General features: G+C 42.8%; 1 protein-coding gene and 1 pseudogene across 3 annotated transcripts in view; both read left to right on the top strand.

The window, feature by feature from the left end:
- Positions 1-678, top strand: part of LOC125155645 (40S ribosomal protein S2-like) — a 40,393-nt pseudogene extending 39,715 nt beyond the window's left edge.
- An 11,254-nt stretch (positions 679-11,932) lies between these two features.
- Positions 11,933-13,372, top strand: part of RC3H1 (ring finger and CCCH-type domains 1) — an 84,926-nt gene continuing 83,486 nt past the window's right edge. For 2 of the 3 annotated variants that reach the window (XM_047840822.1, XM_047840820.1), the window contains exon 1: positions 11,933-12,163. The gene's annotated coding sequence lies outside the window, so the exon portion shown is untranslated. Of the gene's footprint in view, positions 12,175-13,372 lie in introns of all 3 variants that reach the window. The other variant, XM_047840821.1, reaches the window with a different exon arrangement.

Below are 13,372 nucleotides of genomic sequence, written 5' to 3'. Positions count from 1 at the left end.
GGATGCAAATTATAAAAAATAAATAAATTATAGAAAGGAAAAAACGAAAGAAAGAAAAGTAGATCCCTGTCACCACGCTGGACTGCCTAGTCAAGTACAGGAAAATCATGTCCCTGGAGTAGGTCTGTCTCTTCTCCTTGCCCATCACGGAATCTGAGATCATTTTTTTCCCCTCATCATTGATGAAATTTTGAAGACTGTGCCTGTACAAAAGCAGACTCATCCTGGCCAGTGGACCAGGTTCCAGGCATTTGTTGCCATCAGAGATTACAATGGACAGGTCAGTCTGGGTGTTTAGTGCTCCAAGGAGTAGCCACTGCCATCCAGTGGGGCCATGATCCTGACCAAACTATCCATCATCTCTGTGCTCTGAAGCTACTAGAGGGGAAGCAATATCAGCCAGCCCCACACTGTCCCTCACAAGATGACTGGCTGCTATTATCTCTGCACAGGTGCACCATATCGTTGCCCCAGAGACATCATCCCAGCCCCTGTGCCCAAGAAGCTACTGATGACTCTACACCTTGGCCAGGGGCTGCACTGCCACCTGTTGCAACTGTTGATGCCATTTCCAAGACCTTCAGCTGTCTCACCCCTCACCTTTGGAAAGAGACTGTGTTCACCAAGTTTCCCTATCAGGAATTTACTGACATCTTAAAGACCCACACCAGGCTCTAACTGTGGCTACCACAGAGTTTTATATGAGAAAAATAAAGTGAATCAAAACCTGTATGAAGGAAAGAGAGAGAGAGAGAAGGCAGGGGGAGTGTGGAGAGGAAGGAAGGAAAAATAAGGGACTGGTATCTTTGGAATTACAAATAAATATGAGCAGACCCAGCAAACATTCTTCACGGAATTATATGCCTGTGATTTTGAATTAGCAATTCATCTATAGCAATAGACAGGAAGTTAGTGGATGGTCTAACAGGAAGAGTTTTGGTGATTTAAACAAATTTTGGAAAAGCACTCACACTAATTTCTTTGTTGTTATCTGGAGTTTCAAATTTAAAATACTATAAGGTTTTTTGTTTTTAATGTTTATTTATTTTTGAGAGAGGAAAGACAGAGCACAAGTAGGGGAGGGGCAGAGAGAACGGGAGACACAGAATCTGAAGCAGGCTTCAAGCTGTCAGCACAGAGCCCACTCGGGGCTCAAACTCACGAATAGTGACATCACGACCTGACCTGAAGTCAGACACTTAACCGGCTGAGCTACCCTGGCGCCCTGTGTCTTGGTTGTTGTTTTTTTGTTGTTTTTTGTTTTTTTTAAGTAAACTCTATGCCCAGCATAGGGCTAGAACTCATGATCCCAAGATCAAGAGTCACATGCTCCACTGACTGAGCCAGCCAGGTAGCCCCTCTGCCTGAAACATTTTGCTCTCTCTCTCTTTGCCTACCTCATTTCTACTCCTCTTGTAGCTTTCAGCTTCAATGTCATTTTATTGAGGAAGCCTCTGTTCATCTTAGACTCAGTCAATTTTTCACTGTTAAACATGCCATGTACTTTGGCCTTCACACTTGTGGTTGCTTAATTATTTATAAGTATTCTATCTTCCCTGCTAAACTAAAGCTCTGAAGGAATAGATTCTGTCATGTTCACTGCTGTATTACCACAGCACAGTGACTGGGACATAACCAGTTATCAGATATTTATTGTGATTGTGATAAAATGGGTGCAAATTAATTTCATTCTGTGACTTTTATATCATTAGTAGAGAACATCTGGGGCTTGATTAGATGTTGCAGAAACAAGGTTATAAGTCTCTGCAGAAAAGAACCACAAATGAACACTTCAATTGTTCTCATTGAAATATTTTTGCAAAAATAAAAAAAAAAGAATCCTTTTTCCATGTAATTTAGCAAAGAGGGCTTTGATTGCTTCAAATGAAATGCTTGATTAGGAAGATTCTTGTTAGCAAAAGAAATTCAAGAAAAAAATTAAAAGTAGTTTGCATTCATAAAAATCTTTAGCCACGAGAGACTTATATAGAGACTTTCCCCTCGAGAAATGTGCACAATATCAGTTTTTAATGCAGGCAGCAAACATTCTTGGCAGAATGAGTGAAAAAAAAAACAAATCAAAATCTTGAGAGGAGTGCTTATTATTTGGGTATAATCAATGAACTGAGTAACAGAAAGGAACATTGAATTTAGGACACCTTCACTTAAGTTTAAGTGAAATGGGTACAGATGTACTCTTAAGTTTTGAAACTCTAATGACTAGAGTCATAAAAATTAGGGCAAAAAAAAAAAACCCAAAACAAAAACCCCAAACATGAATAACTTCAATTAAACTGAGTAAAGGGAAACTATATGACAAATGGGAAAAGGGATTATTTCTTTTTTTTTTTAATGTTTATTTATTTATTTGGAAAGAGAGAGAGCCAGTGTGTGTGTGAGCAGGGGAGGGACAGAGAGAGAGAGGGAGAAAGAGAATCCCAAGCAGGCTCCATGCTGTCAGCACAAAGCCCGATTTGGGGCTTGAACCCCCAAACCGTGAGATCATGACCTGAGCCAAAATCCAGAGTCACACACTTAACTGACTAACCCAGGCACCCTGAAAATAGATTATTTCTGCAATCCCTTGATTTCTGTAACTTTCCTTTATATGTTAAGCCATCTCAGAAAAAGGAATTTTCTGGAGGAACTTTGGATCACAGTTTTGATGGTAAGGAAGGAAGTTGAGGGAAGCTAGATAGCCAGAATCACAGTTAAAGTCAGTCCTGAAATGGCCTGGTTAGGGTATCCACTGCCATTGCCAGTGAATACTGAATACCACTCCAGAGATAGCTGCCACGGGGCCACCAGACTCTGGATATTACACATACGAGTGGGGTGAATGCTGCTTATTCTTCATAACTCAGTCCAGATTCAAAGTCCCAAGTAACACCATCCAGTCTACCAGGCTTAGGTCACTTTCTCTCATCCTAGGATTACTGTAAGGGTGGAGCCGGTGGGGATGTGGAAGGGCAGAAGGCAAGTATCTGGAGAAGAGGTCCTGCCACCCACCAACATTCCCAAGTGGAAAAGTCCCAAATAGTGTAAGGAGGGGAGCGTAAGAACTGGGCAGCCATAAAATTATAAATAACTCATTATGTATGTCCATCTTTCAGAAGTACAAGGAGATGTAGGAGAATCTTGCCCTCCCCAACTATGATTGCATCATTTCTACAAATGTAGGCAGAAGGTTACTAAATTACCCATCACTCGATTTAAACATACCCATATATATGTGCACACACACACACACACACACACACACAAGTTGGTCCACTGGTTTTTCTTCTATTTTACCATTCCTATTGAGAAAGTGAAACATTTTTTGTTGTTGTTGTTGTTCCAGGTTAAATAAAGGAAATAGTCACTTGTTTCATTAAACTGCAACTATAATGTAGCCCTTTACCTCAGAGGATAAATCTGACAATAATGTGTTTGATGAAGAAATTACAATTGAGAAAAGGCAAATTTGGCTATGTAGAGAGCCATGAAGTTTCATTTAAAGGACCCTTCTTTTTTCTTTTTTCCCCAAATAATATCCCTGCCCAATGTGGGGTTCAAACTCAGGACCCCAAGATCAAGAGTCGTATGCTCTACCAACTGAGCCAGCCAGGTGCTCTAAAGATCTAAAAGATGCTCCCTTATTGCCTCCTGCTTATAGAGGCAGGATTGGGGTATTGTTCTCCTCTTTCCATTGGTTACTGAATGCTCCTTTTATTTTATCTGATATTTGTAAGTCAAGAGCATTGAGAAAATCTGCCCACCTCTGAACTCAGTTTCACATTTAGTCTCGTACAGTCATCTGTTTATATGACAATTAGTCATACGGGATACTTATAAACATCATGTCTGTGTTGTTGTTGTTTCAGAAACTAATTCCTTGGATGGCAGGAGCTCTGTCTGTTTAGTTAATTGTGTTTAACACCAAACATTCATCATTACATGTAAGGTTTTTAATGCTACTGTTAAACATAATAATGATAAAATACTTTCCCTGACTTTGGCAGATAAAATCTCTCTTCATATAAGACAGGGTTGGCAAACAACAATCTGGGGGCCAAATCCAGCCCACCATCTCTTTTTGTCTGTTTTTGTACATAAAGTTTTATTGGAAGACAGTCATGCTCATTTACATTTTTTCTGTGGCCGCTTTCCTTCTACAACAGCAGAGTTGAGAAATTGTGACAGAGACTGTATGGCCTGCAAAGCCTAAAATACTTATTATCTGGCCACTTACCAAAAAAGCTTGTTGACCTTTGATCTATATCCCTGGTTCTTACCACAGACAATAGGATAGGATCACCTATAAAATTCAAAAAAATTAAAGATCTCTGGCCCCAAACTAATACCTCCAATCAGAATCTCTAGGGTCAGAGCTAAAGATATAATACAGTTTTTAAACGTTCACCACAAAACTGAAAATCACCAGCCTAATGCAACACATACTACCTATGATAATTTTAGTAACTCTCGCTCATTGAGTGGTAGATGTCAGGCATTGTATTAGAGGCTTTATATGTATTTCCTCTTTCTAATATCCATAAAAGCCATGTTAGATACATTTTACAATCCTGAATGTATATATGGGGAGGGAAATTGAAGCTTTCTAAGCCTAACTTGTATAAACTCACAAACAGCCAATAAGTGGTACAGCAAGGGTTTGTACTAGTCTTCCTACCTGTCCGAGATTGACAACAGAAGACAAATATCCAGGTGGAGAAAAACTGACTATTATCCCCTGAGATTTGCTTTTCCTCTGGGGGAACTGTAGGTATTTCGCATTACCAATACTACATTGGCCTGCATGAGAATGACTGGCCTACAGATGACAAGAGAACTCTCCTATTGATAGAAAGTGGCACAGCTGAGAAAACACTAGAACATTCAAATAAGATTTTATTCAAACCTAGAGGATAACAAAAGGGGAACAAACTCATGGAGTACCATGTAGCTGAATATTCATCTTCAATGAAGAGTCTACCATAGGGACATCTAGGAAGATGATCTGTCTGATTCATGATCTGTCCCAAGTGGGAGAGCACTTTCTTACTTATTTTTTTTTTAATGCTTATTTGTTTTTTGAGAGAAAGATAGAGCACAGGCGGGGGAGGGGCAGAGAGAGACACAGAATCTGAAGCAGGTTCCAGGCTCTGAGCTATTAGCACAGAGCTGAACGTGGGGCTCAAACTCATGAAGTCAGACGTTTAACTGACTGAGCCACCCAGGTGCCCCACTTACTTTATTTTTAAGTAATCTCTATATTCAACCTGGGGCTTGAACTCACAACCCCGAGATCAACAGTCCCATGCTCCACTGACTGAGCCAGTTCGTCTCCCCAAGCTCATCTTTAATCCCTAAGCTCTTAGGACATCATGAAGAACTCTAAACATTCCCCCAAGGAAAGTAAAGCATGGAGTAAAAGACAGTGTCCTCTCCATCTTGTTTAAAACGTATCTCTCAGGGGTGACTGGGTGGCTCAGTTGGTTCAGTATCCAACTCCTGATTTCAGCTCGAGTCATGATCTCACTGTTTGTGGGTTTGAGCCCCTCATTGGGTTCCGCACTGACAGCTTGGAGCCTGCTTGGGACCCTCTCTCTCTCTCTGCCCTTCCCTGTTCACTCTTTCTCTCTCTCTCTTTCTCTCTCTCTCTTTCAAAATAAATAAATAAACTAAAAAAAAAAAAAAACCCATACCTTTCAAATTCTGGTTTCTAGAATGATTTACACATGAATGTCCAACTTTTTCTTAACTAGTTGGTCATGATATGACAAACCTAATATTGCCCGAGATATAGTGAACATTGAATATACATTTGTGCTAGAGGATATCATATGATTAAAAAGTGCATTTGACCTCAATATATCTATAATTGCTTGTTTAGACAGAGTTCTAAATGAGGATCGAATCATTAGCTATATAAATCCTTTCATATTAGTCTTGAGTCTATTCAAGTTCTAGTATCTGTTTTCTGAAAACTTCTATTGTGATGTGACTCAGATAATTTTGGTAATCAGTTTTTTTTTTTAATTTCAGTACCCTATTTGTTATTGCTAATTTATACCCAAAAAGCACTGATATTTTATGATGCAAAGATTAATTAGAAAAGCTAGGTTTGGGGCACCTGGGTGGCTCAGTTGGTTGAACGTCTTACTCTTGATTTTGGCTCAGGTCATGGTCTCATGGTTTGTGAGATCAAGCCCTGAATCAGGCTTTGCCCTGACGGTGTGGATCCTGCTTGGGATTCTCTCTCTCTGTCTCTCTCTCTCTCTCTCTCTGCCCCTCCCCCCACTTGCATCTCTCTGTCTCTCTCAAAATAAATAAACATAAAAATAAAAGCTTCAGGTTTAACTGAATAAATTTAAAATTGTACCTACACAAGAGTACCTTTTATTAATAAGTATGATATTCTTCTTTTTCTTTTTATTTTTTTTTGAGAGAGAGAGAGAGGTTGAGAGAGCAGGGTGAGGGCAAAGGGAGAGAGAATCTTAAGCAGGATCCACCCAGCACAGAGTCCGACGAAGGGCTCGATCTCACAGCCATAAGATCACAATCTGAGCTGAAATCAAGAGTGGGTTGCTCAACCGACTGAGCCACCCAGGCGCCCCAATAAATATGATATTCTTAAAGTGAGCATTTATTAGTGTTATGGGCTGAATTGTGTCCCTTATCCTCAAATTAATATGATACAGTTCTAAACCTTAGAACGTGACTATATTTGGGAATAGAGCCTATAAAAAGAGGTAATTAAAGAAAAATGAGAGCATTGAGGTAGGCCTTAATCAAATATGCCTGGTGTCCTTATAAGAAAAGATTGTGATACACATAGACACAGAATGAACACAATGTGAAGACAGTGAGATAAGACGGCCCTTTGCAAGCCAAGGAGAGAATCCTTGGAGGAGATCAAAACTGCCAACACCTTGATCTTGGACTTCTAGCCTTCAGAATTGTGAGAATATTTCTGTTGTTTAAGCCACCCAGTCTGTGGTATTTGTTACAGTAGCCTTAGGAAACTAGTATGATAATGAAATCCACCAAAATATCAGTAATTTTTTCCAAGTGGAGCTGCTTTCTCTTGACACCGTTTAAAGCAGTGCCTAGAATGGGCCTCTTGGCTGAAAGATGTCTGATGTCTCTTTCATACAGGTGTTCTGTTTACTGTAACCTTGGACTAAGTCTCAAAAGGTCAGCTGAAGTTCAGAGATGCTCAGTGTTGGGCTGGAGGCCTTCATGAAAGGCAGGCAGGCCAGTTTGTTATTAAAAGATCTTTCATAGCTGCTAACTCTGGAAACAAATGGGTGAGCCCTGGTGCACTTCAGGGCCAACTGTTCCATCCCAGAGAATCCTGAAGGGGCTGGACAAATTGAAAGCACAGCTCCTGGCTAGCTTTGCCAACAATAGTGCTGAACAAACTTAGAGAAACTCATCACAAGAGAAGCCAGTAACTAAGGAGATGAGAGTTTGGAAAAAAGGAAGACATTTATTTTGGATGTGGGCAGCCTGGAGACGTGGCAGGCTCAAATCTTGACAACCAACTTCTCCTCTAGCAAGATGGACATCTAGAGTTTGATAGAGAGAGGTTTGGGGGGGGGGGGCGGGTAACGTGCAAGAGAGCAGGCAGAGAGCATGTGGTCATGGGTGGAGATCGGTATGTGTTCAGCCCAGGATCATGGCCAGGGAAGGGATATGAGGGGCTATGTAGGGTGTGGTCTTCTGGGCATTCCACTGCTATCAGGGCTTTTCTGGTCAGGTGATTGGGATGTTCTGGGTCATTGCAAAATGCCTTCATTAATGCCTCAAGAAATGAGCATACTGGGTTTTAGAGCATGAGTTAAGCTTCTTTGTATCTGGTTTTAACTGTTTTGGTCTAACTATAGTTGAGCAAGAGGGCTTGCTAACAGGTTCAGAAGCAATTTCAGGAGGGACTCAGAAACATCAATTTATTTGGCTTTTGGGATCAAGTCTACAGGAAACTAGCTCCAGAAACCCCAGAAATGACTTGGGCTACATCTGCCATGATTACTTTGAACTGTTACCCTGAATCTAAGGCAATCCTTCAGGTCTAGTTTGGCAGACGCTGACTTGGTTCAGTTTGGGACTGGACTCTAAAGGTGAAGGGTAGGTCAGACACGATTGGTTTCCTAATATTCCCTTAGTGTAATCGCTTGGACTATCTTCCTCTGTTTCTATTTATTTTCATTATAATCTTAATGAACAGTGGTAATAGGAGTGTCAACTGGGGGAGGGAGTAGGTTATGGAGAATCCACGTATGAGGGAGGGTTAGGGTGTGGAGGATGAAGAGGACTCAGTCGGACTCCCACTCTTTACCTAAAGCTGTTCAGAAAATCCAGGTGACTCAGCTCTAGTGCTTTCTATTTGTGCATGGGTTTGTGTTTGAGGATGTCATTCCCTCTCCCTACATAAATGATTTACACTGGAGAGGTCTCAGGTCCTAGCTGTATTTTAACCAGGGTTTTTAGTTAATCTAAACTCTATCCATACACCCTACTGTTTCCCATTCCTTGTCCTCCTCATCCCTGTTCCACCTTGAGCTGAAAGCTGATTATACTTCTATGGCTCTGGGTACACATCTAATATCATACATAATATTTCTACCTGTCAAAAGGTAGTTTCTGTGACATTAGAACAAAAGTTCCTACTACTTCTTCCTTTTAACCTGCATATAACTTTATACTTTCTATGCAATAATGATCCGGTTTATTTTATACTCTAGCTGTTTACGTGTATATCATATTGTATTCCTCTTACTAGACTGTTCAATTTCCTTAAGGCAGGGACACATGACTTATTCGAATATCTTTGTATTTTCCCCTCATTCCTGCCCTTCTCACTCTCTAACCTCCTCATCAGTAATAGGATATTTGTCTGTAAATAAGGAGTTGGGTATGTATATGATGTATTCAACCTTTCCTAGTCTCTGTTTCATATAAGTTGGTTGGAATCTAAAAACCTTTTCTAGTTTTAATATAAACAAACAATGCCTTACGTTGGCAATTACACATCCCAGAGTATTATTTACCCATGTGCTAGCTTACTCACTCTGCATAACTTAAAACGTGGTTTAGTAAAAAAAAAAAAAAAAAAAAAAAAAGACAAAATCAAAAGAAGAACAATGTAGTACAGGCATATCAGAAAATACAGTGAGGGGCGCCTGGGTGGCTCAGTCAGTTAAGCCTCCACTCAGGTCATGATCTCACAGTTCATGAGTTCGAGCCCCACATAGGGCTCTCTGCCGACAGTTCAGAGCCTGGAGCCTGCTTCGGATTCTGTGTCTCCCTCTATCTCTGCCCCTCTCTCACTCATGCTCTGTCTCTCTTTGTCTCTCAAAAAATGAATAAACTTTAAAAAAAAAAAAGAAAATACATTGAAAAAATTCCTAAGGCATTATTTTAACTGATTTTTGTGTGCTCCAAAAAATAGCATTAATTTTTGAGTTCATGCTAAGAGCAAGAATGTATTTGATGACTTGTCATCCTCATTTGACTGATGAAAAAACTAAAGGCTCTAATGACATATACATAAAATGGATTTTTAAAAAACATCTGAGTACTTACTATGTGCAATGAACTATTCTAAGTCCTTTACATGAAATGACTCATTTAATTTTCATAATATACCACTGGTGGAGGCCAGGGCAGAGTCTAAATTTCTAGGCATTCTATATCAGATTTAAATAATAAAATACAAAATAAAACTAAATTGTTTCAGTTGTATTAAAGTGACACAGTAGTGATTTCTAAGCACAAATGACTGTAAAACATATAAGCTGTTTGTCTTTAGTAATACATTCTTAAAGTGTTATCTTAGCTCATGGAACTGCTCAGACACTATTTCACTGGATTAATACCTCTCAACACCCCGAAAAATGTTACTACTCCATAACAATTGGCAAAAATTTTGAACAGCAAAATCAGAAAAAGAGCTTAGTTCAATAGCTAAAATTCTTACGGTGTATTAATTTGGGAATAAAATCCAGAATGTCTTTTTGTTGTTGTTGTTGTTGTTGTTTTGCCAAATAACCATATAACCTTTCTTCTAAATAGACGCAGTCTCAGGGAACAAATTATTCTCTGTAATTTATACATCTACCCTAAGTGGGGAGTTCAAAGCATATAAATGTTTCTCACAGATTAGCTTTTATTGTAAACACCGAAGTAATTTTCAAAGCTTCTTTTCTCCTTTTTCTGCCAAGTGTTTCTGTTTAATTATTAAAATGAATTCTGGGAAGCCCCTTGGCTTTAAACTTACGCTCAACTGAAATATTGATGAAATAAAAAGAAATTTAACTTTAAAATCATATTTATAAGAGAACCGTGAAAGGGATTTGCTGAGTGAGGTGCAACTGTTAATAGTTTAAAGAAATTATATTATCTAGGCTGCTTGTAATGGAAGTTGGGTTATTTGCTTCACCTAAACAGGGAAGTTGGCATGTTTGCCTAGCAACAGCCGCTAAAACCTTCTGTTGTGGAAGGTTCCCTAGGAGTGAGAAGAAGGGAGGAGGAGGAAAAACAGGAGGAACAGATTAATCTGTTTTTCCTAGCAGGGGACTGAGGTCTGGCTCTTTGAGGAGGGAAAGGCTATCCAAGAGATAGCCTTTAGATTAGCATTCTAACCTAATCCCTCCGTGATAGCTAGAAGTTAGTTATTCGTAGGATTGGGGTTACTACCGAGGAGGCTGAAGGGAAGGTTACAGATTTAGCGCACTTCAAAGGCAGCCAATTTCATTCAATAGAAAGACATCAATAGAAGACATTCAATAGAAAGACATCCTAAAAAGGAGCTGAAATCTCAGTACAGGAGGGTGTCAGCAACTAAAAAGACCTCCGCTCAGAGTTTAGGAAGGTGTGTGATAATATGTTTTACAAATATTATGAAACACTGCGATTGACTTTATCGAGTTAAAGGCAGTAGCTTCTCTAAATATAGTACTGTTCTTGGTATTGGTGATGCCTGCAGTGAAGAAAGGACAGGAAAGCAAAATCTCTGCTCTCTTGGTCAAGACCTGAAACAAAAAAAGGCATAATGCAGAGGAGTTATTAACTGGGTGTGTGTATGAGGACCATCTCCACTGTGGACGATTTATCTTGAAATTGGGACTGTTATGATACCAAAAGAATTCCATTTCTCTCCTTTAAAAGCACGGGTTTGGTTAAGCGCAACTGGCTTGAAGGGGTCTCCCACTACCTCCAAATCAAAATGGTTTCTTTTCCATAAGGGAGAAGAAACTTTCAATTATCACAAGGTTATCTTTTAGATCCAGGGAACTTTTCCATGGGCCGAAATCTTTCCGTTCTGCCCCAGACACCTATCGTCGGTTCACATAGGCCTGGAAACACATTTTGGAGCAGTGAGCGTCCAGGCCTTTGGGCCGTTTTCGCCGCGTTGGGAAGGGGGACTCTCTGGGACTCGGTGAGAGCGGTGACCAGGGCAAAGCTAGTGCGATCGGGAACCCGGATAAAACAAGACAAGAACAAATTCTCTGGGTGGGGGAGGGGGATATGAAAAGGAACCAAAGTGGAGGACTAGAACGGAGAAAGCCTAGGGGTAGAGGGAGTGCAGAGTTCGATGGAAACGTCAGAAATTTCCCAATACCCCCGCGCCGTCTGGCCGCTCGCCTCTGGGCGCAAAGACGCTGGTGGGGGAAGGCAGGCGGACTGCTGGACCAGTTTGGCTGCTCCGGGCGTGGGTGCGCCCCGCGGGGAGGCGGAGAGCGTCGCGGGCCTCCCTCCCGGGCGTTGGCGGCCGGTGACTCAGAGCTTTCCTCCCGCGTCCGCCCCGCCCCTCCCCTCCGCGCGCCCCGCCCCACGAAGGAGGAGCCTCGCCATCGTCCCCGCCCCAGTCTCCGGGGCGGGCCGGAGCCCGAGGAAGAGGAAGGGGACGAGGACAACGAGCGACTGGGAGGAGGAGGAGGAGGAGGAGGAAGAGGAGGCCGACCAACAAGATGGCCCCTGCTGCAGGAGCAGCCTCAGCAGCAGCAGGTGGGAGGCCGGAGGCGGCGCTGGCGGTGGCGGCGGCGGCCGTGGCCCGGCGGCCTGGGACAGAGTCAGAGTCGACGGTGGCGGCGGCGGCGGCGTTGGCTGCCGCGGCGGTGGCGACGGCCGCGGGGACTCGGAGCTGAGAGGAGCTGCTGCTCGGACCAGCGCGGTGAGCGAGCGGTAGGCGGCGGCGGCGGCGTGGGGTGCGCGGCGGCCGCCGCCCGGCCCCCGTCGGGAACAATAGGCGGCCGCGGCGGGGAAGGGGCCGTCCTCGCCCGCCCTCCACCCCTCGGCGGTAGCGGCCACCCCTCCACCCCCCGGCCCTCGGCTTCAGCCCCGCCGCCGGCGGAGGGGCTTGTCAGCGGCCCGCGTCCTTAGGCCTTAGGCCTCCGAGCGCCGCGGGGAGGGCCTGCCTGGGTGGGTAGGCCGTGGGGAGGTGCGGACGCCGCCCCGGACGAGGGGAGGGCGCGGGAGACTTCGGCCGGAGGGAGGGGGCCCGAAGGCCGCCCAGCTCGGCTGTTACTCCGAGGGCCTCGGCGGGTGATGAGTGCGCGCAGGAAATGTTTTTTGGACCCCGGGTCGGTGGGGGGTGGGGAGATGAAGGCGTCTGTAAACTGGTACCGCCTCCGCCTCCTGGCACCCGGGGGCTGCTCCCCTCCCTAACCCCTGAAGCGCTCCCCTTGCTCGGCCAAGTGGGTTTTAACGGTGTCCATTTCCCTGAAAGCTCCAGGAGATCGAGCCAGATGGTCTTTCTTCCTGCTGGCGATCGGGAAATTGTGTATGCGGGTGTCTTTTAAAAAAAATTTAAGTGCAACAACAAAAAACAAACAAGGTAAAATGTGATTATCGATAAGGGATGGGGAGGGATGGAGGACTAAGGGATGTTCTTAAAACATCTCTTGGCATCAGTTCTCTCTAAACATCAATTATGCCCACGTCCCGGGTGAGAGTGAAACAAGGGCTCTTTTGAAGCAGTAATAATATAACTCTTGACATCCCAGAATAGTCCATGAAACTGGAAACAAAGCCACTTACTGGCAACTCGAAGACAAATTGTAATGTTTGAATAGAACTTTTCTTCGAACGAACCGTTTTGAATTATTAATGTGCCGCATAAGAAACAACATTAACATAGAATGGACCTAACGAAACATTTCTTCAGGAGGGAAGTGGTTCGTCTTCAGGCTAGAACTTCTTGTGTGCTGTCTCAGGCTCCAATTTTGCATTTCAGTAGTTTATTCTAAGACTAACCTTTCCTGTAAGTTTGATTTCTGAAGCAGATTTTAATAAGGTTTCAAAACTTTTTTGGTAACTTTCAAAAACTAGAAACAACTGTTCTCTTTTGAATGTTGAGGTTTATGGAGAGGCAGCTCTTCAT

The sequence above is a fragment of the Prionailurus viverrinus genome, chromosome F1 (genome assembly GCF_022837055.1).
Source record: "Prionailurus viverrinus isolate Anna chromosome F1, UM_Priviv_1.0, whole genome shotgun sequence".
NCBI lineage: Eukaryota > Metazoa > Chordata > Mammalia > Carnivora > Felidae > Prionailurus > Prionailurus viverrinus.
Note: the sequence above shows the minus strand (reverse complement) of the source record. Positions and strands in the feature narration are given on the sequence as shown.